Below are 24,492 nucleotides of genomic sequence, written 5' to 3'. Positions count from 1 at the left end.
TGACACATCTCCTTCCCATAGAGTTGAACAGGCTGTTGATTGTGGCCTGTGGAATGTTGTCCCACTCCTCTTCAATGGCTGTGAGAAGTTGCAGGATATTGGTGGGAACTGGAACAAGCTGTCGTACACGTCGTTCCAGAGCATCCCAAACAGGCTCAATGAGTGACATATCTGGTGAGTATGCAGGCCATGGAAGAACTGGGACATTTTCCGCTTTCAGGAATCATGTACAGATAGTATATTTTTAGGATCCCCATTAGCTGTTGCAAAAGCCACAGCTTCTCTTCCTGGGGTCCACACAGAACATTAAAGATGACAGAACATTAATAGGCAAGAACAGCTCAAGGACAGAACTACATAGATCCTTGCGACATTGTGACGTGCGTTATCATGCTGAAACATGAGGTGATGGCGGCGGATGAATGGCACGACAATGGGCGTCAGGATCTCGTCACGGTATCTCTGTGCATTTAAATTGCCATTGTGTTCATTGTCCTTGGCTGGGGCACTCTGTTCAGTGTTGACATCAGCAAACCGCTCGCCCACACGACGCCATACGTACAGTTGAAAATGGGATCAATCCACGAAGAGTACACTTCTCCAGCCCACCAGTGGCCATCGAATGTGAGCATGTGGACAACGAGCACGCAGATGAGCTTCCCTGAGATGGTTTCAGACCGTTTGTGCAAGTATTATTTGGCCGTGCAAACACTCCGTTTCATCAGCTGTCAACGTGGCTGGTCTCAGATGATCCCGCAGGTGACGAAGCCAGATGTGGAGGTCATGGGCTGGCATGGTTACACCTGATCTGCGGTGGTGAGGCCGGTTGGACGTACTGCCAAACTCACGAGAACAGCTTATGGTAGAGAAATGAGCATTCAATTCTCTGGCAACAGCTCTGTGGCATTGTGTTGTGTGAAAGTGAGTGGCCTTTTATTGTCCCCAGCAAAAGGTGCCCCTGTGTAATGATCATGAAACATGGGACCAATACTTAACATGTTGTGTTTATGTATTTGTTCAGTATATTTACGTGGTAGTTACTGTACATCGGCATAAAGTGTATTTTTCCCAAGAACTAGTCTTCTTATGAAGATTGTCCATTTAACATGCTTTTTAGTCCAGAAGCAGGCTAAATCTGTTAAATGATCCTGTAATGTCCTAAAACATATGCATTTACATAGGCAGATAGAATAATTGTAATTGTGCTACATTACATTGATTCAAATCCTTAGATGAGTCCATAGGGTGGCGGTGGAGTTTAGTGGTCATTAACACTAGGCTAAACGATATGGATATTTAGACAGGATGTCCATTGTCATAATAAGGGTGCTATAGTAGACTAAACGCAGTTGACCATCATCCATCATGTCCAGTGGAATATTAGGACCACATGTCATCAGCCATATCTCCGTTACTCCAGGATATCCGTCTCAAATGGCATCCATTTCCCTACAGATGTAGAATCTGAATTTGATCACCCTGTTGAAGGAGAACTTTCCTGCACTACGTGTTTAAAAAGGCTTCTGAAGTTTGTAATTTCCACTTTGAAATTTCAGGCTTGATTTTCCCTTTTGAAAAACGTATCAATCCCTACAAAATGTTCCATTAATAATAGTCTCCAAAATGATTCACATTTCCTGTTGCTGCTTTAGCAAACTGACACAAATGAAGATACTAAAAGGGAACACGGTGCAATTTGAGACGCAAGCCATGATCTTGGTTTAGTAATGAATACATGTATATCACGTACTCTCTGGCCAATTGTCATCAAGCCACTTGTTACACGGCAAAACGAGAACCGTCCCTGAATGATTGTTTAAATGTGACAAATTGATTGGGTTTAGAAGTAGGATCGCGGGGAGGAAACTGTAATGCATTGTCTTTCTGTCATGCCGTTGAATACATAGGACCATGCCAGGGGTTTCGAGTTTAGAGTAAAGACACGCCCTGAAAATCATTACGATGATTTATTAACAATTACAAAAAAAACTGTAAACGCTTCCACTCGTGGCTTCATTAGAAAAACATTGTTGAGCTTGGATTATAGTAATAGTTTAAAACAGTGACACGAGGAACGGTGGAGAGGGATGGAGCGTCTCTGACTAATGTGTGTTTCCTCCGTAGGGATTAGACCCCGTTCAGTCTCTCCCAGTCAGAGGAAACATAAACAGCCATGACACGAGGATTAAGGCTTATATAATGAAACACTAACTTTATAATGCTGGATGTTATGCAGCCCCTTGACATGCCTCAGTTAAAAATCCTTGGCACTGCTCGATGCCCATCTGAACTGTAAAGCAAAAGTTGTTTCAATTTGTTGCCGGCCGGCTCTCACGCATCTTTAGTAGTAACAAAATGCTTTTCTGCCTAGTCATAAGAGCAAACATCACTCCACACTGCAATCACGACTTCCCAAAAAGGAATAACAAAAGTATCTACGAATGGATTGTTTGACTCAACAAAGTTACTTATAGACTGTGGACATGAAGCGCATTGGATTTGTGTCAATAATGCTAAAAAGTTAGCATTTGAAACCGTGGCCAGGTAAACAAAACAAAAGCATGGATTGCGATCATACCTTATCCATAGACTGCTTACAGGGTAGGAACACCAATATGTAATTTAGCAATTTGGGTGAATAAGTCATTCCTAATAACCTTATTCCCAACACAGAGCAGTACACACTCAAAATGGGGTTTATTTCATTTCAGTCATCATTGAGATATGAGTGCTGTAATGTCCCGACAAGGATTTTGTTTCCCCTCAGTCAAGTCAACACCAGCCCCAGCTAATAATGAACAAACAGCAGGAGAGTAATGACCATAGCAGAGACCAACATTATGGCTGCCCAACAGTCATGTCATCCAAACCATGACAAGGATTCTGGGAGGGGAAACAGGCCCTTTAACAATGTCAGCTGACTCTACATGACCTCTAGTGGAAGATTGGCACAGTTCAACGGACAGCCACTCTCTTCACTCGCTCTCCTCCCTCTCTCTCTCGCTCATTCACTCTCTCCACTCCCTCTCTCTTACAGGCCCAGAGGGAAGAGAATGCGTCGGTAGGCAACTTTCCACACCTCTTCCTTTCAATCCACTCCCTTAACTTTTCCCACCCTCTCCCTCCTCCCGCATCTCTGCCTCCTCCTCCCGCACCTCTCGGTTTTATGGAAATGGATTATAGAAAATAATATCACCCCCAAAGCCATCAATGTTTTGACTGGGCTTAAAAGCCTCTTAAACTGCAGTGGTGCTGTGTCCAATAAGCCCACTTCCAACTGTGAGCTAAGCTCGCTTCGCCTTGACTGCCACTGACATCATGGAGAAACCAACGCTAAAGAAACGCACTCCGTTATTGACGAGTGAGCAGAACTTCCCCAGGAAACCAGGATGAGCCAATAGCAATGAGCCGAATCCATGGCTGAGCCAATAGGGATGAAACTAAACCAGGGATCAGCCAATAGAGTTGAGCCAATATTTATCCCTCAGCGTCCCGCTCTTTAACGCCGACCAGAATGTGGTTGCTTCCCAGTTGGCACCCTATTCTCTTCATAGGCCCGAGTCAAAAGTAGTGTACTACATAGGATATTGGGTGTCATTGGTGACTCGGCCAGCCTGTAACATTAATATCATAGAGCAATCTGAATGAGGGATTTTATAAGCAGCTTCTGTCTCATTGCGATGGTGGCGATGCGACGCGATGATGGAACGGGATGAGTCAGAAAGAAACGGAAACTAAGCGGTAATAGGAACCATTTGGTTCTGTGTCGATTCAGAGCCAATGCACAGAAGTCATCGACATCAATCTTCAACAAATCTCTCAGCAGTAAAACGGTTTATGGTTCGTGATTTTGGTGCCAGTGCTGAAGAAAGTGATAATTGCCTACTTTAAGGTTTTGCTTGGGTCTACATCCCAAATAGAATCTTATTCCCTACTTAATGCACTTCTTTTGACCAGGAACCATAGGGCCTATGTATGGAATATGGTGCCATTGGGATGTAGCATGGATGCTTAAGAGATCCTCACAGGATGGATTGAGTTGATTGAGTTATTGAATTAGGGTAACTGAAGTTATTGAGTTACGGTAACTGGAGTTATTGAGTTAGGGTAACTGCACAAAACATACCAATACTAGTAGGACTTGAAGGAAACATCAATCAAACCCATTCTCAAAGGCCCCTTGAGAATTTCTACAACCGTCAACAAGCCTTCCTCCAAAGGACCCTTCTATGGATTAAATGTCTTAAAAAATCCCCCAAATCATTATCTTTTTTTGTTCTGGTGAAGAATCACCCCAGTTGGTCTCCAATGGATGAGAGGCACCAACTAAGGTTGCCACTCTAATGGCCCCCTATACCCTATATGGTGCACCACTTCTGACAAGAGCCATATGTGCCCTGGTAAAAAGTAGTGTACTACATAGGGAATAGGGTGCCATTTGAGACGCCAATACTAACACAGAGAAGAGCTGAAGAAATTTCAAGACGGTTACGTGGGATTGAGTTGGCAGGACACCCAAAACCTCTTTACTGTCTGGTTCTGTGAGGACGGTACGATACTTCACCTCCCTACCAGGTAGTAAAATGTGTCAGCTGAATGAATGATCATAGTAAGACCTTAGTGATAACAAGCTCTTGCTCCATCCCACAGTCAAACAAGGCAACAAGAACCTGCGTCGGATGCCAAAGAAGCGTCTCAGGGTCGTACAATAAATCTACTCTATGCCCGCATCCCAAATGGCACCCTTCCCCCTACACAGTGCACTACTATTGACCAGGGCCCATGGGAACAGGGTGCCATTTGTGGCACAGTTCCAGTTCAAGTTCTCTCTTGTAGCACAGCATTGCTGATAGTGAGATCACGGGAGATTGTTTGCGTGCAGTGGAATTGACCACCTACACACAAACAGCACCGATACATTTGTGTCCTACACATGAGGTCGACAAATGCACTTTTTACACGGTGTAAGTTGCTCTCTCCTTACCAGCATTTGTGCAAGCAGTGCTTTTTCCAAACAAACAATAACATGGTTACAGCCTGGCTTCCTTTCAGATAGGGTTGTCACAATTGTATTTCTTTATTTTTGATTTCCCCTTAAATTTAACCAGGTAGGCCAGTTGAGAACAAGTTCTCATTTACAACTGCGACCTGGCCAAGATAAAGCAAAGCAGTGCGACAAAAAACAACACAGAGGTGCACATGAACAATCATACTGTCAATATCACAACATAAATATCTATGAACAGTGTGTCCAAATATAGAACAGTAGGGAGGTAAGGCAATAAATGGGCCATAGAAGTGAAATAATTACAATTTAACATTAACACTGGAGTGATAGATGTGCAGATGATGATGTGCAATTAGAGATACTAGGGTGCAAAAGAGCAAGAAGATAAATAACAATATGGGGATGAGGTAGTTGGGTGTGCTATTTACAGATTGGCTGTGTACAGGTACAGTGCTCAGTGAGCTGCTCTGATGCTTAAAGTTAGAGAGGGAGATATAAGACTCCAGCTTCAGTGATTTTTGCAATTCGTTCCAGTCATTGGCAGCAGAGAACTGGAAGGAAAGGCGGCCAAAGGAGGTGTTGGCTTTGGAGATGACCAGTGAAATATGCCTGCTGGAGCACGTGCTACTGGTGGTTGTTGCTATGGTGAGCTGTGATTAGGTGGGGCTTTACCTAGCAAAGACTTATAAATTACCTGGAGCCAGTGGGTCTGGCCACGAATATGTAGTGAGGGCCAGCCAACGAGAGCATACAGGTCGCAGTGATGGGTAGTATATGGGACTTTGGTGACAAAACTGATGGCACTGTGATAGCAAATTGGATGTAGTCTGAGTAGAGTGTTGGAGGCTATTTTGTAAATGACATCACCAAAGTCAAGGATCGGTAGGATAGTCAGGTTTACGAGGGTATGTTGGTGGTTCTGTAGCTCAGTTGGTAGAGCATGGCGCTTGTAACGCCAGGGTAGTGGGTTCGATTCCCGGGACCACCCATACGTAGAATGTATGCACACATGACTGTAAGTCGCTTTGGATAAAAGCGTCTGCTAAATGGCATATTATATGTTTGGCAGCATGAGTGAAGGATGCTTTGTTTTGCGAAATAAGAAGCCGATTCTAGATGTAATTTTGGATTGGAGATGCTTAATAGGAGTCTGGAAGGACAGTTTACAGTCTAGCCAGACACCTAGGTATTTGTAGTTGTCCACATATTCTAAGTCAGAACCGTCCAGAGTAGTGATGCTAGTCAGTCGGGAGGGTAAGGGTATCAATCGGTTGAAGAGCATGCACTTAGTTTAACTAGCATTTAAAAGCCACGGAAGGAAAGCTGTATGGCATTGAAGCTCGTTTGGAGGTTTGTTAGCACAGTGTCCAAAGAAGGGCCAGATGTACAGTTGAAGTCGGAAGTTTACATACACTTAGGTTCGAGTCATTAAAATGTGTTTTTCAATCACTCCAGAAATGTATTGTAACAAACTATTGTTTTGGCAAGTCGGTTAGGACATCTACTTTGTGCATGACACAAGTAATTTTTCCAACAATTGTTTACAGACAGATTATTTCACTTATAATTCACTTTCACAATTCCAGTGGGTCAGAAGTTTACATACACTAAATTGACTGTGCCTTTAAACTGCTTGGAACGTTCCAGAAAATGATGTCATGGCTTTAGAAGCTTCTGATAGGCTAATTGACATAATTTGAGTCAATTGGAGGTGTACCTGTGGATGTATTTCAAGACCTAACTTGAAACTCAGTGCTTCTTTGCTTGACATCATGGGAAAATCAAAAGAAATCAGCCAAGACCTCTGAAAAACAATCATAGACCTCCACAAGTCTGGTTCATCCTTGGGAGTAATTTCCAAACACCTGAAGGTACCACACATCTGTACAAACATAAGTACGCAAATATAAACGCCATGGGACCACGCAGCCATCATATCGCACAGGAAGGAAACACGTTCTGTCTCCTAGAGATGAACGTATTTTGGTGAGAAAGTGCAAATCAATCCCAGAACAACAGCAGAGGACTTTGTGAAGATGCTGGAGGAAACAGGTACAAAAGTATCTATATCCACAGTAAAACGAGCCCTATATCGACAAAACCGCCATAAAGAAAGCCAGACTACAGTTTGCAACTACACATGGGGACAAAGATCGTGCTTTTTGGAGAAATGTCCTTTGGTCTGATGAAACAAAAATAGAACTGGCTGGCCATAATGACCATCGTTATGTTGGGAGGAGAAAGGGAAAAACACCATCCCAACAGTAAAGCATGGGGCTGACAGCATCATGTAAACTTCCGACTTCAACTGTACACAGAATGGTGTTGTCTGCATAGAGGTGAATCAGAGAATCACCAGCAGCAAGAGCAACATCATTGATATATACAGAGAAAAGAGTTGGCCTGAGATTGAACCCTGTGGCACCCCCAGAACGACTGCCAGAGGTCCGGACAACAGGCCCTCCGATTTGACACACTGAACTCTTATCAGAGAAGTAGTTGGTAAATCAGGCGAGGCAGTCATTTGAGAAGCCAAAGCTATTGAGCCGATAAGAATGCAGTGATTGACAGAGTCGAAAGCCTTGGTCAGGTCGATGAAGACGGCTGCACAGTACTGTCTTTTATCGATGTCAGTTATGATATCGTTTAGGACCTTGAGCATCAAATCAAATCAAATTTATTTATATAGCCCTTCGTACATCAGCTGATATCTCAAAGTGCTGTACAGAAACCCAGCCTAAAACCCCAAACAGCAAACAATGCAGGTGTAAAAGCACGGTGGCTAGGAAAAACTCCCTAGAAAGGCCAAAACCTAGGAAGAAACCTAGAGAGGAACCGGGCTATGTGGGGTGGCCAGTCCTCTTCTGGCTGTGCCGGGTAGAGATTATAACAGAACATGACCAAGATGTTCAAATGTTCATAAATGACCAGCATGGTCGAATAATAATAAGGCAGAACAGTTGAAACTGGAGCAGCAGCAGTCAGGTGGAATGGGGACAGCAAGGAGCCATCATGTCAGGTAGTCCTGGGGCACTGTCCTAGGGCTCAGGTCCTCCGAGAGAGAGAGAAAGAAAGAGAGAATTAGAGAGAGCATATGTGGGGTGGCCAGTCCTCTTTTGGCTGTGCCGGGTGGAGATTATAACAGAACGTGGCCAAGATGTTCAAATGTTCATAAATGACCCAGCATGGTTGAATAATAGTAAGGCAGAACAGTTGAAACTGGAGCAGGAGCATGGCCAGGTGGACTGGGGACAGCAAGGAGTCCTCATGTCAGGTAGTCCTGGGACATGGTCCTAGGGCCCAGGCCAGTTGAAACTGGAGCAGCAGCATGGCCAGGTGGACTGGGGACAGCAAGGAGTCATCATGTCAGGTAGTCCTGGGGCATGGTCCTAGGGCTCAGGTCCTCCGAGAGAGAGAAAGAAAGAGAGAAGGAGAGAATTAGAGAACGCACACTTAGATTCACACAGGACACCGAATAGGACAGGAGAAGTACTCCAGATATAACAAACTGACCCTAGCCCCCGACACATAAACTACTGCAGCATAAATACTGGAGGCTGAGACAGGAGGGGTCAGGAGACACTGTGGCCCCATCCGAGGACACCCCCGGACAGGGCCAAACAGGAAGGATATAACCCCACCCACTTTGCCAAAGCACAGCCCCCACACCACTAGAGGGATATCTTCAACCACCAACTCACCATCCTGAGACAAGGCCGAGTATAGCCCACAAAGATCTCCGCCACGGTACAACCCAAGGGGGGGGGGGGGCAACCCAGACAGGCCGACCACAACAGTGAATCAACCCACCCAGGTGACGCACCCCCCCAGGGACGGCACGAGAGAGCCCCAGCAAGCCAGTGACTCAGCCCCCGTAACAGGGTTAGAGGCAGAGAATCCCAGTGGAAAGAGGGGAACCGGCCAGGCAGAGACAGCAAGGGCGGTTCGTTGCTCCAGAGCCTTTCCGTTCACCTTCCCACTCCTGGGCCAGACTACACTCAATCATATGACCCACTGAAGAGATGAGTCTTCAGTAAAGACTTAAAGGTTGAGACCGAGTTTGCGTCTCTGACATGGGTAGGCAGACCGTTCCATAAAAATGGAGCTCTATAGGAGAAAGCCCTGCCTCCAGCTGTTTGCTTAGAAATTCTAGGGACAATTAGGAGGCCTGCGTCTTGTGACCGTAGCGTACGTGTAGGTATGTACGGCAGGACCAAATCAGAGAGGTAGGTAGGAGCAAGCCCATGTAATGCTTTGTAGGTTAGCAGTAAAACCTTGAAATCAGCCCTTGCTTTGACAGGAAGCCAGTGTAGAGAGGCTAGCACTGGAGTAATATGATCAAATTTTTTGGTTCTAGTCAGGATTCTAGCAGCCGTATTTAGCACTAACTGAAGTTTATTTAGTGCTTTATCCGGGTAGCCGGAAAATAGAGCATTGCAGTAGTCTAACCTAGAAGTGACAAAAGCATGGATTAATTTTTCTGCATCATTTTTGGACAGAAAGTTTCTGATTTTTGCAATGTTACGTAGATGGAAAAAAGCTGTCCTCGAAATGGTCTTGATATGTTCTTCAAAAGAGAGATCAGGGTCCAGAGTAACGCCGAGGTCCTTCACAGTTTTATTTGAGACGACTGTACAACCATTAAGATTAATTGTCAGATTCAACAGAAGATCTCTTTGTTTCTTGGGACCTAGAACAAGCATCTCTGTTTTGTCCGAGTTTAATAGTAGAAAGTTTGCAGCCATCCACTTCCTTATGTCTGAAACACATGCTTCTAGCGAGGGCAATTTTGGGGCTTCACCATGTTTCATTGAAATGTACAGCTGTGTGTCATCCGCATAGCAGTGAAAGTTTACATTATGTTTTCGAATAACATCCCCAAGAGGTAAAATATATAGTGAAAACAAGTGGTCCTAAAACAGAACCTTGAGGAACACCGAAATGTACAGTTGATTTGTCAGAGGACAAACCATTCACAGAGACAAACTGATATCTTTCCGACAGATAAGACCTAAACCAGGCCAGAACATGTCCGTGTAGACCAATTTGGGTTTCCAATCTCTCCAAAAGAATGTGGTGATCGATGGTATCAAAAGCAGCACTAAGGTCTAGGAGCACAAGGACAGATGCAGAGCCTCGGTCCGATGCCATTAAAATGTCATTTACCACCTTCACAAGTGCCGTCTCATGGCTGAGGTGCACGCATGACCAGCTCTGAAACCAGATTGCATAGTGGAGAAGGTATGGTGGGAGAAGGTATGGTGGGATTCGAATTGGTCGGTGATCCATTTGTTAACTTGCCTTTCGAAGATTTTAGAAAGGCAGGGGATGGATGGATATACAATTGAAGTCGGAAGTTTACATACACCTTAGCCAAATACATTTAAACTCAGTTTTTCACAATTCCTGACATTTAATCCTAGTAAAAATTCCCTGTTTTAGGATCACCACTTTATTTTAAGAATGTGAAATGTCAGAATAATATTAGAGAGAATGATTTATTTCAGCTTTTATTTCTTTCATCACATACCCAGTGGGTCAGAAGTTTACATACACTCAATTAGTATTTGGTAGCATTGCCTTTATATTGTTTAACTTGGGTCAAATGTTTCGGGTAGCCTTCCACAAGCTTCCCACAATAAATTGGATGAATTTTGGCCCATTCCTCCTGACAGAGCTGGTCTAACTGAGTCAGCTTTGTAGGTCTCCTTGCTTGCACACGCTTATTTTAGTTCTGCCCACAATGTTCTATGGGATTGAGGTCAGGGCTTTGTGATGGCCACTCCAATACCTTGACCTTGTTGTCCTTAAGCCATTTAGCCACAACTTTGGAAGTATCCTTGAGGTCATTGTCCATTTGTGACCAAGCTTTAACTTACTGACTGATGTCTTGAGATGTTGCTTCAATATTTCCACATAATTTTCCTGCCTCATGAAGCCATCTATTTTGTGAAGTGCATCAGTCCCTGCTGCAGCAAAGCACCCCCACAACATGATGCTGCTACCCCCGTGCTTCACTGTTTGGATGGTGTTCTTTGGCTTGCAAGCCTCCCCTTTTCTCCTACAAACATAACGATGGTCATTATAGCCAAACAGTTCTGTTTTTGTTTCGTCAGACCAGAGTACATTTCTCCAAAAAGTACAATCTTTGTCCCCATGTGCAGTTGCAAACCGTAGTCTGGCTTTTTCTTATGGCGGTTTTGGAACAGTGGCTTCTTCCTTGCTGAGCGGCCTTTCAGGTTATGTCGATATAGGACTTGTTTTGCTGTGGATATCGATAGTTTTGTACCCGTTTCCTCCTGCTTCTTCACAAGGTCGTTTGCTGTTGTTCTGGGATTGATTTGCACTTTTCCCACCAAAGTACGTTCATCTCTAGGAGACAGAACACGTCTCCTTCCTGAGCGGTATGACGGCTGCGTGGTCCCATGGTGTTTATACTTACGTACTATTGTTTGTACAGATGAACGTGGTACCTTGAAATTGCTCTCAAGGATGAACCAGACTTGTGGAGGTCTGCAATTACTTGTCTGATGTCTTGGCTGATTTCTTTAGATTTTCCCATGATGTCAAGCAAAGAGGCACTAAGTTTGAAGGTAGGCCTTGAAATACATCAACAGGTACACATCCAATTGACGTCAATTAACCTAGCAGAAGCTTCTAAATCCATGACATCCTATTCTGGAGTTTTCCAAACTGTTTAAAGGCACAGTCAACTTAGTGTATGTAAACTTCTAACCCACTAGAATTGTGATACAGTGAATTATAAGTGAAATAATCTATCTGTAAACAATTGTTGGAAAAATTACTTGTGTCATGCACAAATTAGATGCCCTAAACGACTTGCCAAAACTATAGTTTGTTAACAAGATTTGTGGAGTGGTTAAAAAACGAGTTTGAAAGACTCCAACCTAAGTGTATGTAAAGTTCCGACTTCAACTGTAGGTCTATAACAGTTTGGGTCTAGAGTGTCTCCCCCTTTGAAGAGGGGGATGACCGAGGCAGCTTTCCAATCTTTAGGAATCTCAGAAAGAGAGGTTGAATAGGCTAGTAACAAGGGTTTCAACAATTTCGGCGGATACCAGTATTACGATACTCAGAAAACAGTTCTAATCTTGTAAACTCACAGCCTCTTGTTGTTACAGTTTGAATCACATGTGTTTATTTTCCAAGCTATAGCACACAGTTATTTACATACAGCAGGGTTTTTAAAAAGGACCATAGACTTTAGGCTACTTCGTGTTTTCTTTTTTTGATATGGAAAATTGATCATTGTGGTATTGCGCTATTGGTACCATACATTCAGATAGTTTGGTCATGTTGTTAACCCCTAAAACAGTAGAGTATCAGTCAAATACTGTACTATATAGGAATTGGCTGCCATTTGAAATGCAACCAAACACCTTGTGCACCTCTTGGGCCTTTCCTAAGGTAGGCCCATGCATTACGGTAGTATAGTAATATTCTATCTACTACGTAACCTTCTGACCCCTGCTTTTTATTCTGGTACGTACCACCTGCAACTCGTGTCTCCAACGACCTGCTGACGGGTCGGAGGAAGTCAATCTGTGAATAAATATTATGTTTACAGCCGGTTGTACATGGAAGTAAATCACGGGGGAGGTTTAAACTGTCCTCGGGATGGCTGTGTGTGTGCGCGTGTGCACGTTGAGGTAAGGAAAGATAGTTAGTGGGTTAGGACAGCTGTTTTAAACATTCTCTCACTCTCTCTCACTCCTTCCTTGCTTCAAGGAAATAATAACTGGAGCCCAGAAAACCGGAAAGCGTTTTTACAGCCAAAGAAAAACATATTTTTTTTCATAAATGTGTTCTAGAGCTAAAAAGCACTGTGAAATAAAAAAATGTTACGCGACGCCAGGGTTGAGAAAGAAAGTCACTGAATCATGTCCCACAGCGCTGATGTTCTTACCATCTTTTGCTAGCGAAACATGACAGTACTTCACGACAACAAACGTCTACAACTTCTTCATTTCTTGGTCCACCCATCACATCTCACAATCCCAGATCGTAGCTGACGCTGATGCATTTTGAGGGCTGGATAATTCTCCCTTCCTTTCCCTTTGCTGGGGAAATTGACATCAGACTTTTGGCAGCACGGGTGTATGGGTGTGTGAGCGTGCAGCAGCTGGGTCTGTGGCAGGGAGGGAGGCGGATGGTGGCTACACCTTTCTTGTGTTACTGGTTACTGTGATCAGAGGAGTCCTGGCTAGTAAACAGGGGTGTTGAGGGAGGGATCGCCTTCCCTCGTTCCCTCCTCTCCCTGTGGGCCTACAACCCCATGTCTCTCCCACCACACCCTTCCTCTCCATGGCCGACCCATCCATGGTGTCACTTACTGGAACCGACACAGTTTGGATCTTAGAGTGATGGTCTGAACTCGGCAAACAACGTGTTGGACTGATTGTCTAACTGCCAGTAAGAAGTTCAACAAGTTCATCAATCTTTCTTTTTTTCTACCTTTTTCTCCCCAATTTCGTGGTATCCAATTGTTAGTAGTTACTATCTTGTCTCATCACTACAACTCCCGTACGGGCTCGGGAGAGACAAAGGTTGAAAGCCATGCGTCCTCTGAAACACAACCCAACCAAGCCGCACTGCTTCTTAACGCAGCGCGCATCCAACCCGGAAGCCAGCCGCACCAATGTGTCGGAGGAAACACCGTGCACCTGGCGACCTGGTTAGCGTGCACTGCGCCCGGCCCGCCACAGGAGTCGCTAGTGCGCGATGAGACAAGGATATCCCTACCGGCCAAACCCTCCCTAACCCGGACGATGCTAGGCCAATTGTACGTCGCCCCATGGACCTCCCGGTCGCAGCCGGCTGCGACAGAGCCTGGGCTCAAACCCAGAGTCTCTGGTGGCACAGCTAGCACTGCGATGCAGTGCCCTAGACCACTGCACCACCCGGGAGGCCCTTTAAACAGCCCTTTCTAACTGCACCACTGTAACAGGTGCTTAAAAGTACCTCTTCTACCTTCACCAGCTCACACCCAGACTGGATCTCGGGATGTCTGTCTCGCAAACACACGTGACGGCCCTCCTGAAAGATTGTAACCAGTTGTGCCACCAAAAGCTATCAATTCGATGGTGCGGGTAGAGACATTTCAAACTGAGGAGTAAGGCTATCAATACCCATCAGTTACCCATCTAACATAACATCCCCCCATACACATGAATGTGCGTTGGCCTCTCCCAGATAGCTAGCTAGCCCTATATCTGACTGGGAGATGAGATTAATGGCCATATCTCTGACTGGTAGACAACATTCATGTCGATGACAGTGCATTTACTGAGGCGTGATTCCAATTAGTGTCTGTCAGGGCTGTATTATCATGGCTCCTTGGTCCTATTTGCTTAGCAATGCTACATCAGCGAGCGAGAGGGGGAGTAAACAACACATTGGATTGGCTGTCTTTCGATACATCCCAAATGGCATTTCCTTTATAGCGTACTACTTTTGACCAGGGCCTATGGGGTGTATTTTGGGACACACTCAATAACATCTGGAGATTGGAATCATAAAGAGAGCCATGAAACACAAATGTGCTGCTACCTTCAGATTAGATGCCTCCTCTAAGACTCAAAGCCCTTGTTACTCAACTTCTGGGCCTGTGTCACAAATGGCACCCTGCCCCCTATTTAGTGCACTACTTTTTGACCAGGGCCCGTAGGGTGGTGCACTATATAGGGAATTTGGAACACAGAGGCATTGATTTAAGAATGTAGAAAAGAGAGGGAGCCATGCATTTGATGACACACTAGCATGCACTCGACTCACTCACGCAGCGACAAAACTTGGACAGGAAAATTATTACGGGAGACTCAACAGACAAACAAATACTCTCCAATAGAAAGAGGTGAAGCCATGGACAAGGTTCTGGCCTCACACTAAAGTCCTTCTCTCCTTCCCCTGTCATCCAGCAGCATTTGCCCAATTCTTTGAAAAATGTGGAAAGGCACGAATAAGAGCTGAAGCTGGCAGAAAATGAAACAGTATGAAAATACCTAATAAATAAGGGCTTAAATCAAAAGCCATATGCAGGAACATCAAATTCACTGCAACTTTATATGTAAATTAACGTAAGAGAGACGAGATCTGACCGGATCATGAGTAGCACAACTCAGGGTTTAGTACTCGGGAGCAGAACAGGACAGGGAAAACACACACACACACACACATTTGGCATGGTCCCTCAGATCCTCAAAGAGTTCTACAGCTGCACCAGAAAGCATCTTGTCTGGCTACATCACCACTTGGCAACTGCTTGGCATCCGACCGCAAGGTGCTACGGGGAGAGTGCGTATGGCCCAGTGCATCACTGGGGCCAAGCTGCCTGCCTTCCAGGACTTCTATACTAGGCAGTGTCAGAGGAAGGCCCAAACCACAGACTGTTCTCTCTGCTATTGCACAGCAAGCAGTACCAATGCAACAAGTCTGGAACCAACATGACCCTGCACAGCTTCTACCCTCAAGCTACAAGACTTCTAAACAAGACTGCTAAACAGCTACCTGCAATGACCCTTTTTTGCTCTCTTGCGTTGACTCTACACACACACCCCCCAACACACATAACATGCACACACATGCATACTGACGCCACACACACAAACTGACACCACACACTTTCACACTCACCACACGCACTGCTGCTACTGTCTATTATCTATCCTGTTGCCTAGTCACTTTCTATCTATCTATATGTACATGAGCTACCTCAATTACCTCGTACCCCTGCACATCGACTCCATACTAGTACTCCCTGTATATAGCCATGTTATTACCTCGTACCCCTGCACATCGACTCCATACTGGTACTCCCTGTATATAGCCATGTTATTACCTCGTACCCCTGCACATCGACTCCATACTGGTACTCCCTGTATATAGCCATGTTATTACCTCGTACCCCTGCACATCGACTCCATACTGGTACTCCCTGTATATAGCCATGTTATTACCTCGTACCCCTGCACATCGACTCCATACTGGTACTCCCTGTATATAGCCATGTTATTACCTCGTACCCCTGCACATCGACTCCATACTGGTACTCCCTGTATATAGCCATGTTATTACCTCGTACCCCTGCACATCGACTCCGTACTGGTACTCCCTGTATATAGCCATGTTATTACCTCGTACCCCTGCACATCGACTCCATACTGGTACTCCCTGTATATAGCCATGTTATTACCTCGTACCCCTGCACATCGACTCGGTACTGGTACTCCCTGTATATAGCCATGTTATTACCTCGTACCCCTGCACATCGACTCCATACTGGTACTCCCTGTATATAGCCATGTTATTACCTCGTACCCCTGCACATCGACTCTGTACTGGTACTCCCTGTATATAGCCATGTTATTACCTCGTACCCCTGCACATCGACTCCATACTGGTACTCCCTGTATATAGCCATGTTATTACCTCGTACCCCTGCACATCGACTCTGTACTGGTACTCCCTGTATATAGCCATGTTATTACCTCGTACCCCTGCACATCGACTTCATACTGGTACTCCCTGTATATAGCCATGTTATTACCTCGTACCCCTGCACATCGACTCCATACTGGTACTCCCTGTATATAGCCATGTTATTACCTCGTACCCCTGCACATCGACTCGGTACTGGTACTCCCTGTATATAGCCATGTTATTACCTCGTACCCCTGCACATCGACTCCATACTGGTACTCCCTGTATATAGCCATGTTATTACCTCGTACCCCTGCACATCGACTCCATACTGGTACTCCCTGTATATAGCCATGTTATTACCTCGTACCCCTGCACATCGACTCCATACTGGTACTCCCTGTATATAGCCATGTTATTACCTCGTACCCCTGCACATCGACTCGGTACTGGTACTCCCTGTATATAGCCATGTTATTACCTCGTACCCCTGCACATCGACTCCATACTGGTACTCCCTGTATATAGCCACGTTATTACCTCGTACCCCTGCACATCGACTCCATACTGGTACTCCCTGTATATAGCCACGTTATTACCTCGTACCCCTGCACATCGACTCGGTACTGGTACTCCCTGTATATAGCCACGTTATTACCTCGTACCCCTGCACATCGACTCAGTACTGGTACTCCCTGTATATAGCCATGTTATTACCTCGTACCCCTGCACATCGACTCCATACTGGTACTCCCTGTATATAGCCACGTTATTACCTCGTACCCCTGCACATCGACTCCATACTGGTACTCCCTGTATATAGCCACGTTATTACCTCGTACCCCTGCACATCGACTCCATACTGGTACTCCCTGTATATAGCCATGTTATTACCTCGTACCCCTGCACATCGACTCCATACTGGTACTCCCTGTATATAGCCATGTTATTTTTACTCTTCATTTTTATTTGTTATTCACTGTGTATTTATTTTTCATGTCACTATTCATAGTTTTTAATTTATATCTTTAAATCTGCACTGTTGGAAATAGACCCCTAAGTAAGCATTTCACTGTTAGTCTACACCTGTTGTCTCTGAAGCATGTGACAAATCAGATTTGATTTGACACAGACACTAGCCTGAGGGGAGTTTAACAGCTAGTGTGGGAGAGATCGAATACGATCCATCATTGGCACACACCTTTTTTTACAATAGGTATAAATATCACATTAACCAGTACTTTGTCTCTCTGCCATCAGATACTGTTTCAATCCTCTCCAGAATGGAATAAAACATAAACGCATATCAAAACATATACAGAACACGGTTCGCCAAAGGATTCAGCTCAGACCTTTTCACTTTAAAGAATAACACCAGTTATACGGGGCTGATGATTCTACGACATAAACAGAGACAAACACACAGACAGAAAGACAGAGAGAGACTTGAACTGCTTGTTGAGAAAATCTGCATTTTGTTATGAGAAAACAAGAGAGTAGATCTTGCTGCAGATACCGTCCTGGTCTGTCATGCTTTGGCAACAGTGGCAACCACCCATTCATGCCAAGAAAACATTTATTGACTTGAGAGAGCGAGCGAGAGGTTACGCCAAGTTTGTGCGACTCATTTGACCGAGGTCTGAGCCTCACCCACCGCACCACCTGCCAGCGTACTGTGCACACACACATACACACGGCTGTACTACATTTCATTAACCTGACCTTCCTGTCAACCTTAAACACAGCTGACTCAAAAGCTCTTCAATTAGACAGAAATCTCCATATTATTTCAATGTATTCATTGATACTGTATTTCTCTGGAAAATTTGGAGAATGGCTTTTTGGAACGGATGGCAGAGAAGACGAGACACACAATGATCATGTTCCAGAGAAAAAAAAAATCACAAAGTCTCGGCGAGGCCCAATATTTATCTGGGTGTGGATGTCTGTGCACGCAGACGAGACAGAAACACAGGATCTAACCATTACACTGTCATCTTCCAAGGAGTACATCAAATATAAAGTCTGCCTCTTAAATGGTGCCCGGTTCCCTTTATAGTGCACCATTTTATACCAGAACCCTATTCTCTAAATGGGGCTTGGTCAAATGTAGTGCAGAATATAGGGCATAAGGTGCAATTTGGGACATAACAAAAACATGTTTTTTAATATTGTAGGAGATGTCAGCTGACATCTAGTGAGGTTCAAGGGTAAGTAAACAACATGGTTTGTGTCCCAAATGGCACCATTTTCCCTTATAGTGAAAAGACCTAGTGCACTAAATAGAGAATAGGGTGCCATTTGGGGCACTGCCCTGGTTCAGTAGACATGTTGTAAATGTCTCAGCCATAATACACTTGTTTCATACTGGCAATCTGTCCTTCAACACAGTACAAGCCAAGCCAAGCCAATACACACACACACACTCCTACCAGCAGCCATTACCAAACGACAGTGTATAATAACTTCTGGTTTCAGCAATGCTAAAAACAACTTGGACTCAGGGGTAGACATAGGGGTAACATAGTAAATGTAAATCCGGGACACTCATTAGTATGACATGTCACGTTTGGTATGTATTCATTTGTGGATGTCTATCATTCATTTCATATAAATTGTTTGGAATTACAAGTCATATGATATGTTACGAATTCCAATTTGTTGTAGCTAAGTTAGCTAGGTGGCTAACGTTAGCTGGGTTAGGGTTAGGAGTTTGGTTAAATGGTTAAGGGTAGGGTTATGGGACGGGTTATCTAACATACTGAGTAGTTGGAAAGTAGCAGGCTAAGTAGTTGCTAATTAGCTAAAATGCTAATGGCTGTCCGTGAAGAGACACACAACCTTTGGGTTGCTAGACGTTTGCATCATGTGTTCACCCATCCACCCCAACCAACCACCCCAACCATCCACCCCAACCAACCACCCCAACCATCCACCCCAACCAACCACCCCAACCATCCACCCCACTTGCTTTCCTTTTTCTCCTTTAAGGAAAATTACACCCAAAATCACTCTTTTGGCATTTGTTTTATTAGTCCATTGTTGATATAGTCCCTAAATGTTTGCATGTCAGCAATCAAGTTTTCAACTTTCAAAATACAGCCAGTATGATGCATTTTGTATTTTATCATGCAAAATGCATAGTGCTGAGCGGTTAACCGAAAACTCTGTTATTCTTCGTTTTTAAACAACCTAACCGATCAACTCGGTTCAATTATTTTAATTCCATTTCATTCATTTTTTGTCTGTGAGCTCAATGCACATATCACACAGTTTCTCTAGAGATAAATCAGATCAAGCCTGAACTGTGCGATGTAGTAGTTTAGCACACAAAAAAAGTGGTGATTAACCACAATGACCACAATCCATTGTGCATCTACTTGTCTGGTCTGTTTCTTTTAAGACTACTACGGAAGAGACAGAAGAATGTGTGATCGTGAGAGGATATGGAAATGAGCTGTCGCTTGGTGAGGTATCTCTACCTGAAAAATACATGATCTAAGTGATTGATAGTTGGTACTCAGCAGTCATAAAAGTATGCCTGATTTACTTTGAAGAACTACAAAATAGTGATTTCGTTCAATATTACTTTTATAACAGTCAAATGCGTTCCCAGAACAGTGAGCACTTACCGATGAGTAGATCTTCTTGCGCACTGTAGTCCACTTGTTCATGCCAGAAAAGGAGGTGAAAAGCTGTATTTCTGATATTGATGGAACAATACAAGGCAGGAAGCTGCAAGGTGTGACCAATACTATTAGCAGGAACTACACATGCTCTCCTCGACGTGACTTAAACTTGAATCTTCTCTTCTTTTGGACTATCGACTACCAATGTTGTTGTTGTAGCCTAAGTAAATGCGTTGTTTTATCCTATGTTTTGTGTAGACTACATCCATCCATTGTAGAAGAGTGCTACTTGGTCAATGTTACTGAGCTCATGCACTCACCTGTCTTAATTGGTTAGTTAAAAGGCAATCTGGGATACAAGCAAAGTGGTCACCCATTTCTCAAGGCCAATTCCTCAGCTGGTTACCAAAAAAGTTCCCACTTTGTTGTTATTTGAATCCCAGATTGCCCCTTTAACAAACCTTGGCCGAGTGATGAAGTCCACACTCTCACAGATGTGAAAAGTGGGTCATTTTGTTTTTGCTGCTGAGCCATTCAACCAATGCAACACACACAACTGCTTTAAAAACACGTATTCTTTCAGTAATGACATTGAATAATGTAGATACGAAACAAATAGCTGGTGTCATTTATACCCCAGAAAAAAAGCAGCATCTCCACCATAACTTTGCTGCATTGGGAAACGTGTGAAATAGATTGACAACATGTGTAGGCCTTTACACAATGTATCTGTCATTTTTCAAGTTCTTTGACTACCTCATTAGAGAGGTTGCTGACTGCCACATAATGTGCCAATAACGCGAATAACCCCTTTCTTCTTCTAAACTACAAAACACTTCACACCCAACCGCTTTCATTATTAGCCTAGTTTGGTGTGAGAGGAAAGAGAAAGACTGCATCCAAAATGGCACCCTATTCCCTATATAGTGCACTACTTTTGAGTAGGGCCCATAAGGTTCTGGTCCAAAGTAGTGCCCTATTTAGGGAATAGGGCGCCATTTGGGATGCGCTTCCCGACAGTGGCCATAGCACATTGCGGAGAGCCTATACAGTTCTAGCCCACTCAGTCAAAGCTTTCTGATCAGCTTTGAATACTGGATAAGTGCACTCACACACATGCACTGCATATCCAATTCATTACCACGACTTCCCCCACCCGCCCAATCAAGAGGATGTTTGCATGGTTGCCTTTACTGCTGCTTTTAATAAAAACAAGATAAAGCAATGCTTTCTCTCCCACTTTTTTCTCTGCTCTCTTTTTTTTCCTCCCTCCTTTGTCCCAATTAAACACTCACCCAGTGTGTTTTTACTCAGTGTTAATTTCTTCATGTTTGTTTTGTTCATGTGAAAACGACCTCTCAGAAGTCTGTAGGGGTATGAGGCGCTTGGACTACGTCCCAAATGGCACCCTATCCCCTATATAGTGCACTGCTTTTGACCAGAGCCCTTTTCAAAAGTAGTGTACTACATAGGGAATTAGAGTACTATATGAGACATAGGTAATGCACTTGCCCTCCAAGTTGCTGGTTCAAATCCTCTTCGGATCGGCCGTTCCTCCTAAATCGCTGCATAGGGTCATCTCTTCCTCCCACAGCGTCCCTTGGAATGATGGAACATTTCCTCTAGAATGATGAGGAGAGATAGGAGTTCCAAAGGGCTATCCATTACCAATTAGCTCTGTGGATTCACACACGCAAATGCATAGGAAAAATGCTGGAGACACACACAACACACCGAACGGACACACACACACAAACACACACCCTGGCCTATGGGAAAGTTACAGGGCGGGTCTCGTAGCCTGAATTCTAGACTCCACTGTATACTCCTTCAAAGCATACTTGTCGACCTCTATAGATGTACTAATGCTGTGAATCAGGATCAATCTGCCTCCGTAAGGCTGTAAATAATGAGGCAGGACAGTTCGATAGCTGACCACAGATTGGCCTGCATCCCAAATAGCACCCTACTCCCTATATAGTGGACAGCATATAGGTAGTAGGGTGCCATTTGAGACGCAGACGTGGTGGTCTGGATCCAAAATGGCCCCCGCTTGGATCTCCTGGGTGGCCTGGACTGCCTCAGTTGCTTCAACTAGGCCTGGTTTATTAAAGGCAGAATGGTAAACAGATTCTCGGGTATTGGGAGGCTCTCTGAACTCTCGGGGGATAATAATAAGGATATGAAAGAGAATCCCCACTGATACTCAATAACATTGTATTTGAGGGGAATCGTTTTTATCTTTCACATACAATGTGAAATGGTATTATATTCCTTATATACAGTATGATGCCCTATGGGCCCTGGTCAAAAGTAGTGCACTATAAAGGGAATAGGGTGCTATTTGGGATGCAGTCATGGGAACTTCTCACCCATACGCTGCGATGACGTTAACAAAGCAATATGAGGAACAGTAGGGCGTCACAATGTCTACAGTACATCCCAAATGGCACCCTATTCCCTATATAGTGCACTACGTTTGACCAGGGCCTATAGGGTAGTGCACTAGGGAATGGGTTGCCATTTGGGACACACTCCAAGTCATGTGTATGAGTTATGACACATCGAGATATGTTCCCATACGTACTGTCCATGTGAATGACAGCATTAAAGGAGAAAGCGTACAAGACATCTGTGTGGCAGGGACTTCTTTAACTTCTCATTCTTCAGAAACACACTTCATGCTTTGATAGTTTGATGACATGACAAATAAGAGAATAGGAGAGACATGGAGTCAGAGAAAATATTGATACTAAAAATGAACCAAGCGTTACTGGCAAATAATAATCTGTGTGTGAAATAAAACATAACAGATGGCAATCAAACAACATAGTTTTCCATCAAACAATGAGTGTCCAAAATGGCACCCTATTCCCTTTTTAGTGCACTACTTTTGACCAGGACCCATAGGGCTATGGTCAAAGGTAGTGCACTATATAGGATATAGGGTGCCATTTGGGATGCAACCATAGTCTTTAATAAAGAAATATCAAAGAAGATGATCTAATTTCACACATGAGGAAAGACGAACTTTGCTGAAAGCTACATGTACAATGGTGCTAATTACACCCAAATCAACACGCCCTTGAGACCAGATTAGGCCAAATCAACGCACTCATACACATCTTTTGTGGCAAGGATCCTTTTGAAAAACCACATCCCTTTCCACTGAATAAACTTTCCCCACTAAACGTGAATAAACGTTCTGTGGAAATACCTTGGATGGCTGTAGTCTGCATACCATGCTTTATTATATGTCTGTGTTAGCATGGGAGGGAGAATGCTGATGGTAATCCTGACGCATCCCTGTACAGGAACAACCTTCAGGCTACGTCCCAACTGACACCCTGCTCCCTATATAGTGCACTACTTTTGACTAGCCTGGTCAAAAGTAGTGCACTACATAGGGAATAGGGTGCCATTGGGACACACGTCTGGGGCTGAGAGGCTTTCTTTAGACCACATCCCGTTTTTGGAGGGTTGGGAGGGATGGAGGTAGTTGAAACAGGCAGCGCTTGGTGAGACATGGCGGGCGCACGTTTGAACAAGGCATTCATACGGTGCCGGAGCGGGGTGTCTTCTCACACTCAAACCAGCATAATGTCTGTGGTGGGTGTACGTGGGGAGGGCGGTGTGTGTCGGGTGCATGTGTGTGTGTGTGTGTGTGTGTGTACGCGTGGTTACATACTGTATGTGTCTTGTGTGAGCCTTTGCGCATGGAAAACTGAATATGCACTTATGTCTCCTCTGCTCAGACAACTTCAACACTACCAGGCAAACACACACGCACACACAGACAGAAACACAGTTTAACTTCCACACGCCCAGGAAAACACACACACGAACACACACACACAACCCGCAGACAGCCACAGTTTAATTTCCACACGCCCAGGCAAACAGAGAACTGTTAGAAACGTAACTGTGGTCAGTGGGCATCATTTCTGCTCATCACCACAGCTAGTGTTTAAAGCACAAGACACACAACCTACAAAGATCATCTGGTTGCAGATCTGGGTTGATGAACTATTAGAAATCTGTCAAATACTTTGAACGTTTGCTTTAGCCTGCCTGGAGTGCCAGGACGTTTCTTTTGGTTCCATTGCAACAGGGAAGTTCAATCGAGCACAGATAAAGCAAATTATTTCAAATAGTATTTAAACCCAGGTCTGTCTGGTTTAGATGGGAAAATGGTAGAGCAATAATGTATGATGTGTGCATCCCAAATTGCACCCCATTTCCTTTATAGTGCACTACTGTACTTTTGACCAGCACCAATTTTATTTTATTTTTTTATTTCACCTTTATTTAACCAGGTAGGCTAGTTGAGAACAAGTTCTCATTTGCAACTGCGACCTGGCCAAGATAAAGCATAGCAGTGTGAACAGACAACACAGAGTTACACATGGAGTAAAC

This window comes from Oncorhynchus keta, chromosome 4, assembly GCF_023373465.1.
Source record: "Oncorhynchus keta strain PuntledgeMale-10-30-2019 chromosome 4, Oket_V2, whole genome shotgun sequence".
NCBI classification, from domain to species: domain Eukaryota; kingdom Metazoa; phylum Chordata; class Actinopteri; order Salmoniformes; family Salmonidae; genus Oncorhynchus; species Oncorhynchus keta.
The sequence above is the reverse complement of the archived record's forward strand: the minus strand, read 5'-3'. Positions refer to the sequence as shown.